Source organism: Acinonyx jubatus, chromosome C2, assembly GCF_027475565.1.
Source record: "Acinonyx jubatus isolate Ajub_Pintada_27869175 chromosome C2, VMU_Ajub_asm_v1.0, whole genome shotgun sequence".
NCBI lineage: Eukaryota > Metazoa > Chordata > Mammalia > Carnivora > Felidae > Acinonyx > Acinonyx jubatus.
Genome location: NC_069384.1, coordinates 119,598,088 through 119,621,818, shown reverse-complemented (window position 1 = coordinate 119,621,818; position 23,731 = coordinate 119,598,088). Strand labels below are relative to the sequence as shown.

The window sequence follows — 23,731 nt, the reverse complement described above, 5'->3', positions numbered from 1 at the left end:
CTCAAAATAAATAAATAAACGTTTTTTTAAAAAAAAAGGCAGGGCCTAACTAAGTAAGAGTTGTTTAAGCTGGTGGCTGGTACAAGAGAGTTCATAAACTATCCTCTTTACTCTTACACATACTTGAAATTTTCCAAAAGAAACACTTCATTTGTGTTTATTTGAAGTAGGGCCTGAAAAAATGCATACCAGCCCCATGGATTTTCTCCTCTCTGTCCTTTCCTACTACTATTCCCTTTACATCTGAAAAATGTGCCCAAACAAGTTCACTTCTGCCTTTACAGAACTGCGGTCACCAAGGGAAGTAGAGAGGTAATGATAAGAGAGATGGGAGGGGAGAAAGAACCCTGGATGCTGCAGATAACAGTTGCAACACACAGTGGGTAGTTGCCAAGTTTCTGGTTGGCAAAGACCCTACTTCCTTAAGTTGTAGGTATGCAACAGAGATGGGTAGAAAAATCTACCTTTTTCCTGCCTGTCCTTGCTACTGGCACAGGAATCTGTCTTCTACTGACAGAAAATCCTCCTAATGCCTGATATGTTCTAATTTGTACTTCTAGTTGTTCATTCTATTTATAACTCTGTTTCTCTATATTTTCACCTATTTGACCATGGGATAACAGAGAAGATTAAGTTGGGTACTTTGGTTAAGTATCCGACTAGCTGATTGCCTGCTAAGCCCAGCTTCCCACAGTTGAATTTTTGAGGTTAAAAGGTCCTACACTAATCTGGCACATATGCAACCTGGGAACAACAGATAGGTGGAAGAGATAGCTTCTGATCTACTCTTGCTTCCTTTAATTCTCACGCATACTACAATTTCACATATATAGAAATGTTTATTGATATTATTGAGCATATAGAATAGAGCATAGAAAAAAAAGAAAAGTATTATTTTCTCTCAAGGAAGCTCTAGCCCAGATTAACAACAGCTAGAAACTGCCAATAGACGTTAAGGTTTAAACAGAAGCATTATAGCAACCAATTAGAAATATTCAAACTCCAGGGCATCTGGGTGGTTCAGTTGGTTAAGCGTCTGACTCTTGATTTCAGCGTAGGTCATGATCTCATAGTTTGTGGGTTCGAGCCCCACGTTGGGCTCCATGCTGAGCATGGAGCCTGCTTGGGATTCTCTCTCTTCTCTCTCTCTTCCCCTCCCCTGCTCGTGCTCTCTCTCTCTCTCAAAATAAACATTAAATATATATATATATATATTCAAGTTCCTCCACAATAAAGTACACATGATAAAACTTAGAAATTGGTGAGCTAGTATGCCAATTATCAGAGACACTCTCAAAATAAACTAAAAAACAAGTTAGCATACAAATAATATTAAAACCTCAGTGAGGTAGACTGAGATTACTTTGAATTCCCTTTGCTCTCATCAATAATGTTCTGTGTTCGTAGTCAAAGATTTCTTGAAAAAGACATGAACATAGAGCAATGTGTTTAAAAAGTCTGCCCACCAATCTGAAACATGTGATTTGTTTATTTTATTTGAGAGAGAGAGAGAGAGAGAGAGAGAGAGAGAGAGAGAGAGAGAAAGAGAGAGAGACAGAGAGAAGGACAGCATGAGTAGGGGAGAGAGAGAATCCCAAGCAGGCTCCATGCTCAGCACGGAGCCAGATGAGGGGCTCAATCCCATGATCCAGGGATCACGATTTGAGCTGAAACCAAGAGTTGGACTGACTGAGCCACCCAGGCACCCCTGAAAGATATGATTTGAACTGTCTCTACCACTTGGGAAATAAGTTAGTGGCTCTGAGTTTCAGTTTTCTCATCTCTAAAATGGATATAATAATAGTACTATCCTTGTAAGGAAGTTGTGAGGATTATATGAAATATCGAACATAAAGAGCTTAGCACAAGGGCGTCTGGCTGGCTCAGTCTGTAGAGCATGCCACTCTTGATCTGGGAGTTGTGGGTTTAAGACCCACATTGGGTGCAGAGATTACGTTCAAAAAAAAAAAAAGAGCTTAGCACAACTTCTGGCAAATAGCACTTCAACACACAACAGACTTTTTGTAGTAAGTAAATTGGCTTCCTCTTTCAGGGTGTTAATCCCTTGAAAAGTGCTGAGATAAAACAAGGTAGTAATTAAGGTCAAATGGTACTTCGGGCAAAAAGTAAAATCAAAAGGAAAAAAACCCAAAAACATAAGTAAATAGAGACCAAGATCCCTAAAAAAATCTAAACAAAATTTTGGCGAATTGAATCCAAGAATATATAAAGAGAAAATATATCATGGCTAACTGGAGTTTATTTCAGGAATCCAATGTTGATTTAATATCAGAAAAATTTTTTAAAAAGAAAATCAATCTGTGTAATTCACTGTGTATCAAAAGAATAAAAAAGAAAAACTACACTATCATCTTGATAAGTACAGAGAAGGTACGTGACAAAATTCAATAACCATTTGTGATAACAACTTTAAGTAGTCAAGGAATAGACATGAATCTCTTCAATGTGCTAAAAAGGGAACTACTGAAAACCTATAGCTAAAAATCACACTAAATGGTAAAAAAAAATTGTTGCTTTCTCCTTATGATTAGGAACAAGACAATGATGCCTATTTTCATTAATTCAACACTGAAATATTCTTCGTGCAGTAAGTCAAGAAAAAGGAAAAGAGACATAAATATAAGAAAGGAATAAGTAAAACAGACAAAATGTTGGTCTATGTGGAAAATTCTATGGAACCTATAACAATTTACTTACACTGAGTTTATTAGCAAGGTCACAGGCAACAAGATCAATATATAAAAATCAATTATAGTGGTGCCTAAGTGGTTCATTCAGTTAAGCACCCATCTCTTGGTTTTGGCTCAGGTCATGATCTCATGGTTCATGGGATGGGGCCACACGTTGGGCTCTGGGCTGACAGTGCGGAGCCTGCTTGGGATTCTCTCTCTCTCCCTTTCTGCCCCTCCCCAGCTCACATTCTCTCTCTCTCAAAATAAATAAATTTAAAAAATCAATTGTGGGAGCCTGGGTGGCTCAGTCGGTTGAGTGACCGATTTCAGCTCAAGTCATGATCTTGCAGTCTGTGGGTTCAAGCCCCACATCGGGCTCGCACTGGAGCCTGCTTCATATCCTCTCTCTCTCTCTGTGCCCCTCCCCCGCTCATGCTCTCTCTCAAAAATAAAAAAACATTAAAAAAAATCAATTGTATGTCTGTATTCCAGCAATTAAAAAATCAGATACTGAAATAAAAAGATGTAATTTATAATAACATGAAAAATATAAAATACTTAGCAATAAATGTAACAAATATGTGCAAGGCCTATATAATGAAAACTACATTTTGCCAAGACAAACTACAGAAGAAATAATGGACAGATAAACCATGCTTATAAATTGGAAGATTCAGTATTAAGATGTCATGTGTTTCCAAGTTTATTTACAGATTCACCTCGATTCCAATCAAAATCTCAACAGGCACTTTTGTAGAAATTTACAAACTGATTTAAAAAGGTATACAAAAATGCAGAACACCTAGTATAGTCAAAACAACTTTGAAATAGAACAACGTTGGAGGACTTACACTGCCTGATTTCAGGACTTTAATATACAGGTAAAGGAGAATTTCTCCATGTTGGTGCTACTGACATTATGGACTGGCTAATTCTTTGTGATGGGGAACTGGCCAGTACACTGTAGGATGTTTAGCATCATCCTGACCTCTACCCCTATCAAAGGCAAACTGTTCCCCTGCCAGAGTTGTAACAGTCTAAAATGTCTCCAGACACTGCCAAAGTCTCATGGGGGGCAAATTTGCCCTTTGTTGAACTACCGAGCTACATGAAGAAGCGTGTTATTGACATAAAGATAGACATTTAAATCAGTGAAACAGGCAGACAGTCTCTCCTCTGCTGTCCTTCCCACCACCCCCTCGTGGCATATTCAATAAACTTCTATCTCCTTAAAGCACACGAGCAGGGGAGGGGCAGAAAAAGAGGGAGACAGGATCTGAAGCAGGCTCTGCACTGACAGCAGAGCCCCGGATTTGGGGCTCAAACTCACAAACCCATGACCTGAGACCAAGTCAGATGCTCAACCAACTGAGCCACCCAGGCGCCCCCAAACTATTTTTTTTTTTTAATTTTTTTAATGTTTATTTTTGAGCAAGACAGAGACAGAATGCAAATGGGTTAGGGACAGAGAGAGGGAGACACAGAATCGGAAGCAGGCTCCAGGCTCCAAGTTCCAAGCTATCAGCACAGAGCCTGATGTGGGGCTCAAACTCACGAACTGTGAGATCATGACCTGAGCTGAAGTCGGATGCTCAATTGACTGAGCCACCCAGGCGCCCCCCCAAACTATTTTTTTAATTGATAAATTACACATTAAAATATAAACCATGTTTGTGCCCTAAAACTTACTGTTAAGAACATAAAAAGGCAAGCTACAGGCTGGGAGAAAATATTTGTAAAATACATACATCTGATAAAGAACTTGTATCCAGAATAAGACAATAATCTGACAAAAAACCCAATAAAGAAAAATGGGCAAACAATTTAAACAGCTGCTTCACCAAAGAAGATATGCTGATGGCAGGGCACCTGGGTGGCCCAGTTGGTTAAGCATCTGACTTCAGCTCAGGTCATGATCTCAGTTTGTGAGTTTGCGCCCCATATTGGGCTGTCTGCTGTTAACATAGAGCCTGCTTTAGATCCTTTGTCCCCCTCTCTCTGCCCCTCCCCTGCTCATGTTCTCTCTCTCTCAAAAATAAAATAAACATCAAAAAAAAAAAAGAAGATATGCCATGGCAGATAAGTGTATGAAATAGTCATTAAGGAAATGCCAATTAAAACCATACTGAGATACTATATAAACCCACTTAAATAGCTAAAATTAAAAAAAAGGCCAACCATACCAAGTGCTGACAAGAACACAGGGCAACTAGGACTCTTGTACATTGCTGATGGGAATGCCAATTTGTATAGACAATTTAGGAAACATGTTTGGCAATTTCTTATAAACATACACTTACCAGATGACCCAACAATTCCACTCCTAGGTATTTACCTTAGAAAAACAAAAACTTGGGGCACCTGGGTGCCTCACTTGATTAAGAGTCTGACTCTTGGTTTCAGTTCAGGTCATGATCTCACAGTCTGTGAGAGTCCCACATCAGGTTCTGTGCAGACAGCATGGAGCCTGCTTGGGATTCTCTCCCTCTCTCTCTGCCCCTTCTCTACTCACTCGCACTGTCTTTCTCAAAATAAGTAATTAAACATTTTCTTAAAAATAAAGAAAAATAAAAATTTATGTCAACACATAAGCTTGTATTCGAATGTTCATAGCAGGTTTATTCACAGTAGTCCACAAGTGGAAACAATACCAATATTCATCAACTTGTGAATGGATAAACAAATTGTGATACATCCACACAATGGAATACTAATCAGTAATAAAAAAGAGCTACTAACACACACAACATTAATAAATCTCAAAAGCATTAACCTCAGTATAGGAATCCAGATACAAATGGTATTAATAAAATATCCAAAATTATTCTATATAGCTAAAAATAATTCTGATTTTCAGTAGCTTTTTGTAGTTATATTAATCACTGGCATTTAACTACTTTTTATTAACTTACGCGTTTAGCCTCAAATCAACTATAAACCTTCTGCCATAGGGGTTATTGTGTATGTGTGTGTTTTTAATGTTTATTTATTTCTGAAAGAGAGAGAGACAGAGTGTGAGTGGGGGAAGGGCAGAGAGAGAGGGAGACACAGAATCAGAAGTAGGCTCCAAGCTCTGAGCTGTCAGCACAGAGCCCATTGTGAGGCTTGAACCCACAAACCATGAGATCATGACCTGAGCCAAAGTCGAATGCTTAACCGACTAAGTCATCCAGGCACCCCCATAAGGGTTATTGTGTATCTCCGCACAGCACTTCACAATACTACTACACATATGTGTATCAATGCACAGGCTCCATAATTCTCATTCAATAAAACAGTGGAATGTAGTACACATATTACAATAGAGTCAGAACACCTGGGTTCAGATCGTAGCTGACTACATGGAGTAACCTGGGGTAAGTCATTTAATCTACATGAGATTCACTTTCCTCATTCATTAAACCAAAAAGCATTGGGATGAAGCGCAGAAAGAGTGTTGGGAACCCTGGAGTGGTACAATCAGTAATCCCAATGTATGTGAGGTCATAGTAAGGACAGAAATCTCCTGAAGAGCAAAGGGCGAAAAGTCACACTCAAGCTTGATTTTTCAGAAGAACCACAGACTGAGAAAGGGGGGGCTCATGACCCTTTTGGATGTTAAGCAGAAGATACCAGAAAAGTTACTATAGGGATAACTGGTTTGTGGCAGACAATCAAAGAAGCATCCATTTTCGAGCCAATATAATTTTTTTCTATCACTGGGAATAAGATTCAACAGACCCTACACATAGGGAAAATTAGCTGTTTTAGACTGATATAAAACAGGTTAGTTTACTCTACTGACGTATTATTCCCACAGTAACCTATTTCAGTAAAAGAGAAGTCACAGGTTCTGATATTTGGTATATTAAATTGGCTGAGAATCTACAATTGGTGGAATTATGAAAGCCTGTAAAATCAAAAGCCAGAATCACTCGAGGAATTACAATATGGCGGGACTGAGAAGCTTCATAGGGATTTCCTGTGTACCTACCATGTGTCAAAAACATGTGCAAGGTTACATATTTTATCATTTAATCTTTTACACTAGCCCTTACAAAGTAGTTATTTTAGAGATGAGATTATTATTCCTGTTTTAGAGATGAGAAAGTTGACATTCTGAAACACAATTTAGTAATCTGTCTAAGCAGTCACCATTAGTATGTGGCAAGGCTAAGATTCAAACTCAGCGTTTGATTCCATGTCCTTACCATTACTTAAAACCTATTACCATTATATAAAAAGTCCAGCTTCCAACTATTGAAGCTAGCACAATTCCTAGAAAATAGCAGGCATAATAATCTTTGCTTTTTTTCCAAGGTAGATAGGAGGCAGATATTATCTTAAGGCAGGCAGGAAACAGGTATTACCTCCAGCTATCAGAAGGGGAAACTAAAACTTAGATATAAAGTGATACAGCATGTTTCTAAATCATGGCATTCTAAATCATGGCGTTTCTCTGTATTAGCATTCTCTGACCTTCATCCTGATAATGATGATGAAGGAGAAAAAATGGAGGAGGAGAGAAGTACATGCAATTACAAGACCAAGTGATTTCATTCTATGAATGGTCCACAGATATTTATTGAGTACCTATAAACGTTGTCAAGCCAGTGCTTGGCACTGGGGATACAACAGTGAATAAAATCAACAAGACACAGTTCTTACCCATAGGGAAGTTTTACCCTAGTGGGAAGATACTGACAACTAAATGGAAAATTTAAATATAGTGCAGTAATGCAGAAACAGGATAGCACAGGGTGCCAAAGGGGCAGAAACAAGACAACTAAACACAGAAATTTAGTAGGGTTGCAGGACATTCAGTTAAATTTGAATTTCAAATAAACAATGAATACTTTTTCAGTAGAAGTATGTCCCAAATACTGTCCTGTATTTTTATTTGCTACATCTGGCAACCCTAGGTAGGGATGGTATTTAGAAAAGTATCTCACAGGAAATGATATTTAAGATGAAAACTGAATTGTTACTTGTCTCGAATGAATTTGGACGCTGAAAATGTTTATCAGTTGTTGGTCATGTGGCAAGGATCTGAAACCTCCTGCCAACAGCCAGTGAGGAACTGAGGGCTTTTACCAAGATCCACGTAGTAAGCCATCTTAGAACTAGGTCTTCCAGATGTAGCCCAGCCCTCAGACGACTAAAGCCCTGGTCAACAGCTTGATTACAATACATGAGAGACCCTGAGGCAGAATCACCTCATTATGCCATACTGACCCTCAGAAACTGTGTGAGATATGAAATATTTGGTGTTTTAAACTGTCAAGTTTTAGGATATCTTGTTATGTGGCAGTAAGTAAGTAATGCTGTGCCCACTAGAGGAGTTCTGCATCCCAAAATAATGGGCCTACCCTAGGACCCCATCATGCTCATTCATTGCTGAAAACAGCCACAATTAGTGTGGGTGGCCTCAGCAAGAATGAGGTGGTGGATCCAGAAGGGCCACAGCTGTGACTGTCACTCAATTACACCTCCCATCAGGAGATCTGAATGGTGTATTTCCATGGTCGCTACAGCATCATAAAAGCTTATGAAGGAGAGCATGTCCTTCCAAAACAAAAGAAAATCTTTCTAAAAGAACAAAACAGAAATATTTCTCTGAGTGCAGCTCAGTCACCTGAGAGAACTGTGTAAAAACAGAAGGAAAAGCAAAATAACAGAGTAAAGTAATAGAGCAAAGAAAAATCCAGGTCTTGGATTAGCTGTGGTTCTCAGCTTGATTTCATGTGTGCTAAGAATTAATACTGCTCTCACAACCAGGAAAATAGTTTGTTCCTGGGTACGTTGTGTTGACTCTCCCATCCAGAAGGGAATTTCTGAAACTTAAGGATAATGTACAACTGAAGAGCTGGGAGCTGTGGTTAATTAACTAATCCAGAATTTCTAAGAGTACTTTGATGAAACAATTTGAGTGTTATAAATTCCATAAATTATTCTATTCCAACAGATCAAGTTTAAGTGATTTCATTCCAACTATCTAATGTAAACAGAAAAATTTCAGAGAAAATCATTTCTCTTTTTTGCCCCCTAACACAGGATGAGTTGAAAGGGAGTGGGTAATAAGTGTAGAACCTAATATGACTATAGGCAGATGCCAGAAGTTTTCTTTGACCACAGCCCCCAGACTCAGCCCTTGGCTTTATAATAAAGTTTTCTATCCAAATTATCTCAGAGTTCATGCTATTATGACATATTTTTCCCCAGGCCAGTTCAATACCAACGAGCCTAGTATGTTAGAATCCTTTAAGGTCTGTGTTCCAGATATATCAGATGTCACTTTTTTCTTTATGGCCTGCAAAACAGTCACAATTGTTTTACAAGATCCCCAATTCAATATTCATAGAAACTGAGACAAGGACATTGTCTTAATGGACTTACATCTCCAGGATAGTTAATTCACCAATCTACGTAAAGCCTTATCTAACCTGTTTTCTAGAAATTTTATGTCAGTTAACATTTTTCGGTATTCTATTTTAAAAATACCCAATTCATTTAAAATTTACCTTGGTATATTAATCTTAGATATGAAAAGAGAGAACACAGCAATCAAAGCAAATAAAATCTAGAGTATCTTTGAATTCGAGTAGCTGATACTATAAAGCAATAGTTATTCAGTTATTTTTCTCCAGAATTAGGTAGCAATTTTATATATTTGCTTTGATTAAATATATAAAATTGATACACATATTAAACAAAGCCCTGAAGTTTCAGGCCTAAGACCCATGCATTTTCTCTATGGCTATGCTAACACATATGGTTAAGATTTTCCAATGACTTGTATCCAATGTTTCTTAACAATTGTTGGTTCATAGTGAGGTCTAAAGATCTGGAACCAAAAACCAAGGAAAGTTTTAAAAATTAGCCAGCAAAATCATCAACAATTTCTCGAGGATTAGCTGTCTTTTCTAACTAAACAATACACTATACAATATTTTGTGATCCAGAGTAGAAAAAAGTTGAGAAAAAAAAAACATTCAACACAAAATTCACTAATATCATGTAGGATAACAGATGCTACTTAGACACGGTTTCATTGTTCCTACTCTCTCTGCCTCCAGCTTTCTTTCCACATATTTGGAACTTCTTTAATTTTCCTCTTCATAAAACATCATTTTTTTCTAGTTCTCTTCATTCATAAATAATTACTATATAATGTAAAATTTCTTATTTCACTGATTATCTTGAGAAAAGTGCCACTTTGAAAAACTTCATTAACAACAACTTTCTCTTACTCACCTCAAATACTCCTTTGTAAACTAGAGAGCCAAAATTGGAGGGGAGGAGACAACAAGTGGAAACACCAACAAAATGTGAAAAGAGAAGAACTTCACAGAATTTCGTCACTGTTTCATCTACTCAATAAACAGATATTAAGCTCCTGTGAGTCAGGTATTGTTTTAGATACAAGTCCTACTTTATCTCAAGAGCCTACCATTATAATTTAATCTTAAAATACCAACAAGGCTAATAAAATTACATGTATATCAAATTATTTTAAATATACTAAATACACTAAAATTTTTATGTATTTTAAATACATTAAAATTAGCTAAATATATTAAGTAAAATTATACATACACACACACATAGTTGTTTTGGTGGAGAAGTTTAGAATTGTTTTGTGCTTTCCACCTTGTTCTAAAGATTCTGACAACAGAAGAAAGGAATCAATTCTGATAATTATACATGTAGAGTTAGGAAGAAGGTATTGGTTGATAAAATGAAAAGAAAACCAAGATGTTAAGAACATTTCAAAGTTATCAAAGCTCTAAAAGTGATATAAGAATCTGTGTAATGCTTTATAAATATTTTATTTGAGTCTAGCAATGTTCCTGATTACAACAGCCAACAAAGCCTATCAATCTACTCATTTGTTTTTGCCAAAAAACCTTAAAACTCATTCTGCTGAAAGGTTTTCATATGAGAACATATCTTCAATTTTATAACTGAAGTCACAATGAAATAAAATTCAATTATAAATATACACTTGACAGATTCAAGCCAAATTTCAGTAGATGTCATATTACAGGTCATTATATTATTACTTCAGTCTTACTTCCAGTATTAAATGTATGCTATTTTAAAAATCCACATCCATGGCCTTGACTCATTATAGTATCCTTTAAATGCACATAATGCTTGTAATATAATTCTTGAAATTCACCTCCCTAGAATGAAACGAAATATATCTGGTACAGAACTGTACACTACAACAATGTTTTATCATAATTTATAGCCAAACTATGGGAAAGATTCTTTACCTCATTAATCGTCAGGGAAATGTGCACAGTGCATTACTACTACGCACCCACCAGAATGAGTATAAGGAAAAAGATGAAAAATACTAAGATTAACAAAAATATGAGCAATTGGGAATCTTCATATATTGCGACCTAACAGGGTAAATTGGTAGTAGTACTTTGGAAAAAGTCATCTGGAAATATCTACTAAAGCTGAAGACGTATATTCTAACCAAACAATTCCAATCCTAGGTATATGCCCTAGAGAAATTCATGCACGTGTTCATCAAAGGACAGAGATTAGAATGTTCATAAGCTCATTAACTGTAATATCCAAAAACTGAAAACTCCCTAAATGCCTAATGACATTAGAATAAATAAATTACGGTTTATTCACACAATGGAATATTATATAGCAATGAGAAAGCATTAACTACAACTACATACAAAATGGATGAATCTCAAAAACATAATGTTGAGCAAGAGAAGCTAGTCACAAAAGAATACCATATGATTCAATATATAAAGCACAAAAACAGTAAATAATAAATCTATGCTATTAAAAGCCAAGACAGATATAGCTTTAAAAAAAGAACATTTTTATTTACTATATAATTTATAAAGAAGAGGAGGAGAAACCAGGTTAAACGTCAGATTAGGCAAATTGCTAGATGTAATTTTAAAAACACTGTGTTGGCAACAAAGTTGTTTAATACCGTTAAAGCATGTTTCTTGATATTTTGCCTTTGGATTTGGCAACTCATGCACATTTATGTTGGTCACAAACAAGACAAATTCAAAAATAAAAACATTTAAGATGCGAGTTTCAGAACTAAATTCAAACTGGCAATCAAAATGATCTTCCCTTAGTGTTGTGGGTTTGAACTAACCAAAACAGCTGTTACCAATAGTAAGCAAGATGGCTAGCTCAAGTTAAAGCCTTTATAGAAAAGGTTTTCTTCCATGAGAATACAATGGGCCATATGGGAATAGTAAACAGAACAATCAGATCAACTCCATTTTAAAAATACTAAGTAAATAATAAATCACATAAAGACAGACCTTTTAATTTCAACACTACTCTACTCTGCCAACTGAGTTATAAGGTAATTCACTGGAAGTGAATATTAAAATAATATAGAAACAAGCTTGCAGATATCCTTTCCTCCCAAAAGAAGAATATCAGTTTATCACCTTTTCATAAGAAACAATGATTTCAAGAACTATAAAAAAAATAGGCATCATCATATCATACTCTTTATAACAAAGCAATTTATATGAACTACCAGAATAGAGAATAAAGTTATTTTTATTCATTTGATTGTGACTCACGTATAACATACTGCATTATCAAACCTATTTATAAATCTACAACATGCAATCAAAACACAAAGCAAAGTTATGTAATTCTACCTAACCACAATATACATTGTGAAAGCAGTTAACAGGAAGATAAAAGATGTGGTAACCACAGTCCATTTTAAAACACTTTAATTTTTTTTTTGTTTTAAATCAGGAACACTTTTATTTTATTTCCAAAAGATAATTCTTATTTAATTCTAGTGTTTAATTACTTAATATGGCAACCTAACACTATTATTTAAATGAAGCTTTCTTGTAGACAAATATAGGAAAAATACAAGAGAGAAAAAAGATCAGATGATACAGGTTCTTCAGGAAAAGCAAGCTACTGGAATGAGCAGGTCAATAAAACTATTTGTAGAATGGGATAGTTGTCTATTTTCAGATCATTAAGATATTTTTAAATATCCTGAAACCAAACCCAGATTCAAAAGGCAAAGCCAGAACCATTCACTGTGTTTATTAAAACACAATCTCTTACTAAGTCTTGCACAGTAAGAGAGGCCAAACTCACCCTAACATGACCTTAGATTTAGAACCCTGCCAAAGAATCTTTATAGAAATAGCAACCAAATGTTGCTTATACCTACTGTTTAGAGTAATATAAAATAAAATAAAATAAAATAAAATAAAATAAAATAAAATCTTACTAGATATTTCAGGACTTAAATCATTAAGTAAACTCCAAGAAAGAGCCTATGGGCAAACGTTAGTAGCCTTTTACATTAAACATACAAATCTAAAATATGTAAGCTAATTTACTTTTAAGAATTTGAACAGTGAAATAATCTTTAACACCAATTCCCTATCTTTTTCACCTTTCTAACTCCTTTTAAATTTTTTCTTATCAAGAAATAAAGTGCTCACATTCCTTTCTTGGCAGAAATGCACTATTAAGGTCCCTATAGGGAGCCATTCCAGCAACACTTTTTGTGAAACTGTGAATTCCTTCTGTTCCTACTGCTTTGCCCACAAATTCCTTTATTCCTGTTCCCAGGCTATGAAGATCTGTTCAAAAATGTTACAAAACCTGAAACAATTAGTTTCACTACAGATATATGTACTCTGACCCTAGCTGGTTCCCTGTTGCTACTCAGGGATCCTACAATCATCTCTTGACTGGAAAGGATTAAAAATAGCACAGAACAGGTTCTAAGCAATAATACTCTCCAAATGGAGAATTTAAAAGATTCTCTCATAACTAAGCGGTATTTGTCCAGGGAATTCAAAGTTTTTGTGACATGTAAACATCAATCAATGTAATTCACCATATTCATGGGCTACAGATACCCCCCCATATAATCATTGTAATAACTTAGTACAGAAAAAAAACAACAAAATCCAACAACCATTCGTGATCAAAACACTCAGAAAACTAAGAATAGAAGGAAACTTACTCAACCAGATGGAAGGCAGCTATGAGAAAGCTCTACAGCTAACATCATACCTAATAACACAGACTAGATGCTTTCTTTCCTCCTAAGATCAGGAACACAGCAAGGATTTCTGCTCTCACCATTTCTATTCAACTTTGAACTGGAAGTCCTAATCAGTGATATCAAGAAAGAAAAAGAAATACAAATTGGAAAGGAAAAGTAAAATTGTCTTTAATCACGGATGACATGACAGTATATGTAGAAGATTCTAGGGAATTTATCCAGACTTCAAGTTATATTACAAAGCTGCAGTAATCAAAACAATATGATACTGTCACAAAAACAGACACATAGATCAATGGAACAGAATAGAAAACCCAGAAATGAACCCACAATTATATGGCCAATTAATCTTTGACAAAACAGGAAAGAATATCCAATGGGAAAAAGGATGTCTCTTCAACAAATGGTGTTGGGAAAATTGGACAACAACATACAAAATAATGAAACTGGACCACTTTCTTACAGCATACACAAAAATAAACCCAGAATGGATTAAAGACCTAATGGGAGACCTGAAACCATAAAAATCCTAGAAGAGAGCACAGGCAATAACTTCTTTGACATTGGCTGTATCAACTTCTTTCTAGATATGTCTCCTGAGGCAAGGGAAGCACTACCAAAAATAAACTACTAGGACTTCATCAAAATAAAAAGCTTCTGCACAGCAAAGGAAACAATCAACAAAAGGCAAACTATGGAATGGGAGAAGATAATTGCAAGTGACATACCTGATAACAGGTTAGCATCCAAAATATATAAAGAACTTATACAATTCAACACCCCCAAAAGGGAGAGATGTTCCATCATGGATAGGAAGAATCAATATTGTTAAGATGTCAGTTATTCCCAATTTGATGTACAGATTCAATACAAACTCAATCAAAATCCCAGTAAGTTATTTTGTGGATATCAACAAACTAATTCTAAAATTTACGTGAAAAGGCAAAAGACTCAGAATAGCTAACATTGCCACTATTCAACTTTAAGACTACTATCAATCCACAGTAATGAAGACAATTCGGTATCAGCAAGAGACCAGGAAAATAGATCAATAGAATAGAAAAAAGAGCCTAGAAATAGAACCCTATAAATATATTCAACTCATCTTTGACAAAGGTCGAAGGAGATTCAGTGGAGAAAGGAGTCTTTTCAACAAATGAAGCTGGAAACACTAGACATCTACATGCAAAAAAAAAAAAAAAATTAGAAATAAATCTTACACCTCTGACAAAATAAAACTCAAAACGGATCACTGACCTAAATGTAAACAGCAAAATTCCTAGAAGAAAAACAGGGGCACCTGGGTGGCTTAGTTGGTTGAGCGTCCGACTTTGGCTCAGGTCATGATCTTGAGGTTCGTGAGTTCAAGCCCTGCATCGGGCTCTGTGCTGATAGCTCGGAGCCTGGAGCCTGGAGCCTGCTTCAGATTCTGTGTCTCCCTCTCTCTCTTTGTCCCTCCCCTACTCGTGCTCTGTCTCTTTCTCAAAAATAAACATTAAAAAAAATTTTTTTTAAAGCCCCAGGAGACTAGGAAAGTGCTTTTGAATTTAGTAATGACTTTTTTTTTTTTAAATAAGTCTCTGCACCCAATGTGGGGCTTGAAATCATGACCACAATATCAAGAATCACATGCTGTACTGAATGAGCCAGCCAGGTGCTTGTGGCAATGACTTTTTAGATACAATCAAAAAGCATGATCCATGAAAGAAAAAACTGCCAGGTTGGACTTTATTAAAATTAAAAACTTCTTTGTGAAAGATACTGTTTCTCTACCACCAGATAATGAATGTCAAGTCTTTGTGTTTTCTTACAAGAAACATTATGTGTTTGTATTACACTTCTATTTAAACAAATGGTTATATATATAGTACATTGTTCTGCACTTAATAATGTGTCTTTGTAGATCATTCTATATTAAAAAAAAATTTTTTTTAAGTAGGCTTCACACCCAGCCCAATGTGGTGCTTGAACTCACAACCATAGATCAAGACCTGAGCTGAGACTGAGTAGGATGCTTAACTGATGGAGCCACCCAAGCGCCCCCATTCCATACTTGTACATAGCATTCTCATTCCCAAATTTATATCTGCATAAGTATTCCTTTGTACATATTGAACACTATTTAATCAAATCTTACCAATGAACTTAAGAGTTTCCAATATTTTGCTATTACATGTAATACTGCAAACATTAAGCTTCACTTTCCCTATTTGCTAGCACATCAGTAGAATCAATTCTTAAAACTGGGATTGATGAGTTATAGGAAATGTGAAGATAAATCAATTACAGTACTGTGAAATTGCTTCCCATAAAGGCTGTACTAATTTATGCTCCTACCAGCAGTGTAAGAGAACATGTTACCTATACTCTTCACAACAGTGTTTTGTCAAACTTCTTAATACTCACCAATCTTATAGAGTGGAAAGTGGTATTCAGTGTACTTTCAAATTACACGTTTTATGAATGAGGTACAGTACCTTTTTATCTGTGTAAGAACCATTAATATTTCTTTTTCTGTAACTGTTTATTCATAACTTTCTTTTTAATGTTTATTATTTTGAGACAGAGACAGAGCGTGAGAGGGGGAGAGGCAAATAGAGGGAGACACAGAATCCAAAGCAGGCTCCAGGCTCTGAGCTGTCAGCACAGAGCCAGACGTGGGGCTTGAACTCACAGACCATGGACCACGAGATGATGACCTGAGCTGAAGTTGGATGCTTAACCAACTGAGCCACCCAGGTACCCCTTATTCATAAGGTTTGCCCATTTTCTAAAAATTTGGTTGTTGGTTGGGTTTTTTCCCTTGTTTCACTATACAATATTCCTTTCTTCCCTTTAATGCCTTGAGGCTTTTAGTGTATTTTATTTGATATCAATATTGTTTTGCTCATTGTACATCTCTGGCCATTTCTTATTTTCAATCTTTCTTAGATTTAAGAATTCTGAATATATTTTTAGTTCCAAAACAACTTTTTCTATGTTGCAACTGTATCCTCTTGAGAGTTTTCATTCCCTTTTCTATCACAGCTTTCTCTCATCTTTTCCATTAGCTCTGTTTCCACAGGAGGAATCTGTTTGATTATTCAGTGATTCCCTCTTTCAAGTTGCTGAATTCATTTTAATAGGCTGAACTTTTAATAGCCATAGGGTATTGCAATCTCTTGGATAGTGGAGAACTGGCAGTCAGTATAAGATATGCATATTTTAAATTTGATGTGCAAGCAATGAAGGAGCTGCCAAAGTGGAATTGCTCTGCTGAAGTTATAAAGGAACAAGCGGGGAATATATGGCAGACCTCACTTGCCTGCAAAGACATGAGCAATTCATCCCACAAGTGCAACCCTCCTAGCAGCTGCTGATCAGGCAGCTTCCCAGAGGACTGTGTATAGCGTGCAGGTAAGTATGGCCTCTTTCCACATGCAGAAATATCCAAACGTACAGACCACCCGACAGCATGCACCTCCCAGAAAACTGAGAGATCCTTGGTCTTCACCAAAGATACTGATGGACTTTCAACGCCACACAAAGTGAAGTTGTATGTCACAGGATTTTTACCTTTCGTTTTCCTCAATAATGCACAATTACATGATTCATAACCAGGACATACAAATACTCTATTGCTTTTAAATCCTCTACTACTCGCCTGGTTATGACTGAATATAATTATCTTCAGGCTTGTTCTTATTTTAATTAATTAGTAATTTTTAAGCTCCAACTCTTAGGTATGTGTTCTAAGACAAAAAGTTCAGAAACCTTCCTCACTCTAAATTCCTTAACACTTTGTTCAAAAAGTTTTAAGGTAAGTTCCTCCTACGTTTACTTCTCAACGTTTAGATAAATAAACATTTTTATTACAAGTCTGGAAACATGGCAAAACAAACTCTTACAATTCAGTACTTACTGAATATAACTGTGCTAGACACCAAGCGAGATTCTGAAGACAAAAATAGGAAAAAGGACCCTGCTCTCAAGGAGCTCAGAGTTTAGCAAAAGAAAAGGACAATCTATAAAGAAATACAATATAATGTGATAAGGACAATAATAAAGTATGTACAGGGTCCAAAGGTTAACTAACAGAAAGGAGCTGTAGTAACAAGGAGCTACAAAGGAATTCGTGGTCAGCTAGATTTTAAAGAGTAAATAGGAATTTGCCCAGTGGTCAAAGAAATTATAGACAGAAGGTAAGGACATAACATTCTTTCAACGATGTTCCTAGTTTGAGACAGATACTGTGGGATAGATACTTTGAAATACTTGTCCTAGAGACACAATGATGAATTAAGAAAAAGTCTTTGACTTACAGAGTCCAGGGAGGGGGACAAATAAGTAAACGAGTCATTAAAGTACAGTGTGATAAATACTACAAAAGGGATAAGGAGAGAGTATTAGAGGCTTATGGGCCAAGTGGAAATAAGACCTAAACTCAGATGTGAATAATGAACTGAAATTAGCCAGGTGTAATATGTGTCAGGAGTGGAGTAGAAGACCATGTCAGGGATCACAGAGTTCCAGGCACAGAGAGGTGTGTACAGATGGACGCAGACAGACAGAGACAGAAAGTGAAAGAGAGAACGTAGCTCAAAGTGGCAGAAGAAGAGGTATCTGAGATAAGGCTCTGGATAAAAGCAAGAACTCTAACATGAAGGATTTTTTATTTGATTTATTTTTTTAAGATTTTATTTTTAAGTAATCTCTACACGCAACATGGGGCTCAAACTCACAACCCTGAGATCAACAGTCACATGCTCTACCAACTGAGCCAGCCAGGCGCCCCAAGGATCTTTCAAATCAGAGTTTAGACTTTATCTTGAAGGCAATAAGGAACTACTAAACTAATTTTTTTTAACATGGAAAGACTGTTGAGGTTTGTGTTTGAGAGCTATACTACAGTAATGAAACAGAAAGAAAGAAATCTGGAAGTAAATACAACAGTCGCAGTAATCCAGGAAACGGTTTATCGTAGTCTGAACTAAGATATTAGCAACAAAGATAGAGAAAACGGTTGGGGAGGACTGAGAGACTGAGGACGCAGAACCAACAAGCCTTATAAATGATTTGACTGGAAGCAGAGAGAAAGAAAAGGAATCAAATATGAGACCTCAATTTCTGGTTTAGGCACAGGGTGGATGGTACTACTATTCAGTAAGATAAGGAAAAGGGGAAAGCAGGTTTTGAGAGGGTGAAATAATTACTTTAATTCTGGAGTTTGAGCCTGAGATACTTTAAGTTACTCAGTGAAGGCATCCAATAAGCAACTGGCTATACAAAATCTCAAGACAAATTTGGGTCAGAGATATAGATTTGACAACAGTCCATATACAAAGTAAATGATAACTACAGCAATGATGAATAGATGAAATTGCCTGTGGAGAATTTACAAAATGAGAAAAAAAACCTAAGACAAAACCCCATGGAAAACTAACATTTAAAAAATTTGTTAATGTTTTTACTTATTTTTAAGAGAGAGAGAAACAGAGCACAAGCAGGGGAGGGGCAGAGAGAGAGGGAGACACAGAATCCAAAGCAGGCTCCAGGCTCTGACCTGTCAGCACACAGCCCAACGCAGGGCTCGAACCCATGAACCACGAGATCATGACTTGAGCCAAAGTTGGACACTTAACTGACTGAGCCACCCAAGTTGCCCCTGGAACATTAACATTTAGGAGACAGAGAGAGAGCTAGCAGAGTAGACTGAAAGAGAGCAGATAAAAAGGAAGATGAAAATATTAATATGAGGAAAAGGAGCAAGCACTTAATGAATGCTTACTATGTGCTAGGTGTTGGTTGTACTAAGTGATTTATGTGCACTACCTCATTTAATCCTTAGACACTCTCTAAGCAACTTATTGCTACCTGCTTCATTATAGATGTGGATACTTTGGTTTAGGGAGATCAACTTGCTCAGGTTTACACACTTGGTTGGGTGTAAGAAGTACAACCAAGATCAGATCACACTGAGTCCTCTAGAGCCCTTGTTCTTAACTGCTACACTATACTGCTTTCTTATGAAAGTCTTAAAAAGTGTGGTATCACAGACACATAAAAACGAGTGATTCAAAAAGAAAGACACCATCCCAGTAGCAATGAGTTCATCCAGAACCGAGATCTTGGTTTCTAATAACATTCTCCATTAAAAGGATCAGGAATCTTTGGGAAAATGGCTGATCTGAGAAGTAGGCAAGAAATAATGTAAAATGAGCCTGGAACATCTTGGAGTGCTAAAGAAATAAGTGCTCAAAACAAAAACAAACACAAAACCACACCCACAACGAGGGACATATGCCAAAGGAACACAGAAAACCAACTGTGGCCACAGCTGTATCAACTCAAGCAGAAAATTAAGTAAGTATTGGACTATAACCCAGAGTATAAACGAAATATCAGGTACAAACTAAATAATATAAATCAAGCATTAAATAAATAAGTGAAGAAACAAGAGAGAAGAGACAAATCTAGGGTGCAAAAGAATTCCAAATAAATTATGTAGATACTCCCCCTCCCAGAAGTAGAGAAACCTCTCCACTTCTCAAATATGGGTTCCACATAATGACTTCCTTCCAAAGACTACAGTATGGAAAGGGGGAGAGGTTAAAAAGTCACTTTATAGTACAGAAGCAGGACAAACATTACCTCAGCCAAGTGATCAAAGTTCACATCGACAATTATAAGTCATGTTGATAGTATGGACCTTTGATATGCTGTGATGAGAATGGCACTTTATCTCTGTGGTTCTTCTCAAAAACTCATAACTCCAATCTAATCATGAGAAACACATCAGAAAAATCCCAATGGAGGGATATTCTACAAAATACCTGAACACTCCTCAAAACTGTCATTAAAAACACAGAAAGTCTAAGATACTGTCATAGCCAAAAGGAGGCTAAGGATGATGGTCATGAAATGTAATGTGGTATCCTGGATGCTCTCCTGGAACAGAAAGAGAACATTAGCTAAAAATTAAGGAAATCTGAAGAAGTTGGACTTCTGTTAATTAACATATGTTGATTTTGGCTCATTAATTGAAAAAACTGTACTAAACCAATGTATGATGTTAGCAGTAGGAGAAACTGACTAAGGGGTTTATGAGAACTCTCTTGAACTCTCTCTATAATTTCTCTGCATATCTAAAACTATTCTAAAAGTAAAATATTATTTAAAAAACAAGAGGGGAAATTAACTGCATGAAATGCTGATAAACAACAAAGAAAAAAAACAAAGATCAAGAGCAGTTTCAGTGGATTATTGGAGTCAAAGCCAGATTACATTGGGCAGAGGAGTAAATTAAAGCTGAGAATGGGATTATAAGTGTATAGCTTTTTCCAGAAGTTTGACAATGAGGGGAAGAACAAATCAGAGCTGGAAACAGACATCAAGTTAAAGAAAGTGGTTGGTGGTTTTTTTTTTTTAAATAAAGGTATAATTCACATACCAAAAATTTATTTTTGTACTTTTTGTATTTTTGTACTTTTAAAGTACAATTCAGTGGTTTCCAGTATGTTCACAAAGTTGTATAACCATCACCACCATTATCTATTTCCAGAACATATTTCTTACTTCAAAAAGAAATGATACAATCAAACAGGCCCTGAATATATGAAATATTTTGATGAATAGGAGGACTTCATATTGTTAAGGTGTCAATAAAACTAAAGCGATTTACAGATTCAATGCAATCTCGATCAAAATTCTAACAGCCTTTTTTTTTTTTTACAGAAATGGAAAAGCTGATCCTCAAATTCATGTGGAATTACAAGGAATCCTAAATAGCAGAATAATCTTTAAAAATAATAAAGTTAAAGGGCTCACACTTCTCAACTTTGAAACTTATTACAAAACTACAATAATTTAAAACATAATGGTACTGGGGGTACCTGGGTGGCTCAGTCAGTTAAGTGTCTGACTCTTGGTTTTGGCTCAGGTCATGATCTCACCATTCTGTGAGTTTGAGCCCCACACTGGGCTCTGTGTTGACAGCACAGAGCTTGCTTGGGATTCTGTCTCCCTCTCTCTCTGCCACTCCCCTCTGCTCTCTCTCTCTCAAAAATAAATTAATTAATTTAAAAAACCCCATTATGGTACTGACATATGGACAGACATATATACTAAGGGAAAATAATAAAAAGCCCAGAAATAAACCTTCACATATATGGCCAACTTATTTTTGACAAGGGTGCTAAGACCTTGACCTCTATTATAAACAGTAATGGAAAAACTGGTTATCCATATGCCAATTTGATCCTTACCTTATATAAAAATTAACTCAAAATGGATCAAAGACCTAAACTAAAGAACCAAGACTATAAAATTCTCAGAAGGAAGCACTGAGGAAAATCTTCATGACACTGGATTTGACAACCATGTGATGGATGTGACAAGAAAAGCACAGACAACAAAAGAAAAAACAGATGAACTGGACTTCCACTAAATAAAGAACTTTTGCACATCCAAAGAGATGATCAAGAAAGCGAAAAGACAACCTACTGAACAGAAGAAAATATCTGCAAATCATTTATCTCGTAAGGGATCAATATCCAGCATACATAAAGAATCCCTAAAACACAACTCCAAAAACTGGAGTAGACCTTTCAAAGAAGATATATAAATGGCCAATAAGCACATAAAAAGATGCTCAACATGACTAGTTACTAAAGAAATGCAAATCAAAATTACAGTGAGATATCACTTCGTATCTACCAGGATGGCTATAACAAAACAAAAAACAAATAAATGTTGACAAGGATGTGGAGAAACTGGAACCTTTGTGCACTGTTGGTAGGGATGTAAAATGGTACAGCTACTGTGGAAATCAGAATGGTAATTCCTCCAAAAAATTAAAAATAGAATTACCATATGACCCAGAAATTCCACTTCTAGGTATATACCCAAAAGAATTGAAAGAAGGGTCCCAAAGAGATATTTGTACTCCCTTATTCATAAAAGCATTATCCACAGCAGCTAAAACACTGAAGCAACCCAGGTGTCCAGTGATGGATGAATGATAAGCAAAAGTGGTATACATACACAATGGAATAGTATTCAGCCTTAAAAAGGAAGGAAATTTTGACATATACTACAATAAAGATGAACCTTGAGGACATTATGTTAACTAAAATAAGCCAGTCACAAAATGACAATTACTATTAGGATTCCACTTACATGTGGTACCTAGAGTAGTCAAAATCATAGAGACAGAAAGAACAGTGGTTGCCAGAGACAACAGGGAAAAGGAGAGTGGGGGGTTATTGTTTAAAGAGTATAGAATTTGAATTTCACAAGGTGAAAAGAGTTATGGATATGGATGGTGGTGATGGCCACACAACATGAATGTACTTAATACCACTTAAAAATGGTTAAAGTTGTAAATTTTACGTTCTGCGTATTTTACTACAATGACAAAATTGGGGAAAAATGAAAAGCATTAAGGCTTGTGGTGTCTCTTTCACTGTTTCATACACATAATTAAATTCTCACAGACATTCTCATTATTAAGCTAGATTTTTTTTATACTGAAATACAGACTTCTCTACTCTTCTCTCCAGAGCATATAGCCTACCTTGGACATAAACCCTTTGAGGAAACTGATGTTTCTCTCATAGCTATGAGTATATAATGACATCTATTTTGTTCCTACCTTTATAATGAAAAATTTCAAACATATACAAAGGAAGAGAGAAAGGAATAATGAAACCCCTTACAGCTATCCACCCAGCTTAAAATACTTAATCAACTCATAGACAGTTTATCTATAATTCCACTCACTTTACTCTTCTTCCCCCAGTGGATTATTGTGAAGCAATTCCAAACATCGTATCATTTCAATCATAAATATTTCAGTATATTATCTCTATATACTAAAAGATACTGATGAAAGATACATACTGAAAGATACAGACAGTGTCCTGCATAAATTCCTGTACTGGTGGGTCAGATTTCTGATATAAGCATTCCTCCAGTAAACCATATATTAGATACAGAAATGTTATGTATATTCATTCATTCT

General features: G+C 36.0%; 1 protein-coding gene across 6 annotated transcripts in view; it reads right to left on the bottom strand.

Annotated features, from left to right (window-relative positions):
• TFDP2 (transcription factor Dp-2) overlaps positions 1-23,731 on the bottom strand; it is a 177,449-nt gene that overhangs the window by 94,872 nt on the left and 58,846 nt on the right. The window lies entirely within an intron of this gene.